This window comes from Sinocyclocheilus rhinocerous, unplaced genomic scaffold (assembly GCF_001515625.1).
Source record: "Sinocyclocheilus rhinocerous isolate Xijiao unplaced genomic scaffold, SAMN03320098_v1.1 scaffold359, whole genome shotgun sequence".
Taxonomy (NCBI): Eukaryota; Metazoa; Chordata; class Actinopteri; order Cypriniformes; family Cyprinidae; genus Sinocyclocheilus; species Sinocyclocheilus rhinocerous.
This window is the reverse complement of record NW_015652307.1, coordinates 287204-288857: the sequence shown is the minus strand read 5'-3', so window position 1 is coordinate 288857 and position 1654 is coordinate 287204. Positions and strand designations below refer to the sequence as shown.

General features: G+C 33.1%; 1 protein-coding gene across 1 annotated transcript in view; it reads left to right on the top strand.

Annotated features, from left to right (window-relative positions):
• LOC107714754 (A-kinase anchor protein 9-like) overlaps window positions 1–1654 on the top strand; it is a 138161-nt gene that overhangs the window by 99956 nt on the left and 36551 nt on the right.

The window sequence follows — 1654 nt, the reverse complement described above, 5'->3', positions numbered from 1 at the left end:
CAATGGATGCAATGTACTGATACACGTTCTCCATTTTGTGTAATTCTCCGTTCATGCGACGCGAGAGAGTACTCGCGCGCTGTGAGAGGCGCTTTCTGTGTGTGTGCGCGCTTCAGTGTATGCTTCAGCAAACCGAACCGAATTGAGTTCTCTCTTGCGTCGTCAGATTTATCCATATGTCTGCTCTTCTCCCACATATTGACATTTTTGAACGTTTTATGCGACGTGCAGCAAGCGTATATTAGCTAATGTCCCGCCGGTTCATATGTACGCATCTAACCTCCGAACCACGCAGCAGATTCGTTCTGAATTAATCTCATCCCAAATCGTCCCGCGCTAACATTTTCGTCTCGTTTTTATTCGTTGACGAAAATGTCAATAGATTTACGTCATAGTTTTTGTCATTCAAAAAGAGTTTTAGTTCGTTATCGTCTCGTTGTCTTCAGTGAAAAAAATTGTTTACGAAAATTGACAAATTATTCGTCAACGAAATTAACACTGCATATTATGTAGGAACAGAAATAGATTAATTTATGACAAGAGTGCACCAAGAGTCTGACAAATCTACATCATAACAGGAGTTCTGACCTTTGTCACAAAAGGGCTTTATTTCGTTGCCTTTTTCCCGATCTCATGTTTTAGTAATCATCATAAGTTATATACCATTGAAAGCTTAAAATCTCAAACTTCATCCGGTGAAAACCATTTTGAAATCGTACATTGCTTTATCATAGAAATGGCACTTTAATATCTTTTCGCGGTCTCCTCCCTCTTAGCGGGCGTGTCATATTACAAAATTTATTACGGTATTTTAGAATCAAAACTTTATAATCTTGACAAAATGCATATCGTTGGAAAGGTCTGAGTCTCGAGATTCCATTAGATTGGTGGTTATTTTGTGATAGACGTAATATTGAGAGAGAAATTAATAGATTTGTGACAGAAATGCATTAAATAAAATCAATGGAGTTTGGGTGCCACCCGGTGGCTGTTTGTGGTATAGCGCCTAAACAAAATTGCATATTTTTTTAATATCAACTTCAAATTTGGAACACAACTTATGTAGACATATGACTTTAATTTTATATTTTATACTATTTTTTAAAATATTTATTTTATATAAAATAAAATAAAAATAATACAATACATTTTCTTTACAGTAAATTTAAACTTCTATAAATTTTAATACTTTCATTTTATTAAATGATTTTCACTTCTGTAATAATCTGCTAATTGTCTTCTTTAAAAAGAGACCAGCCTTAGGCCTGTATTCAAAAGAGTTCATGAATTATAATAATTTAAGTTTGGATAGTGCACTCAAAATGGGGATGACAGTTAAGGGCTTAAGTAATTTTTCATAAATGTGCCTTAGAAAACACATTACTGGTGTGCCTCTTGAGACGAAGCAAAGGCACTGATGTATTTTAAGATCAATCAGAGCAAGTCTCTTTCAGTTGAAACGGCTCAGACTTACACTTTAGTCTGGGACTAGTCTTAAGCCTTGTCTGTGAAACCCAGGCTCTGTGTTATTTTAGTATCATTGAGAGATTTCTATTTTTAAATTATTTAATTATTGTAATTTTACATTTTTATTATTCATTTCATTTTATATTTATTAATAATATTTTTTGTTATTATTTTTAATAATTTTTTT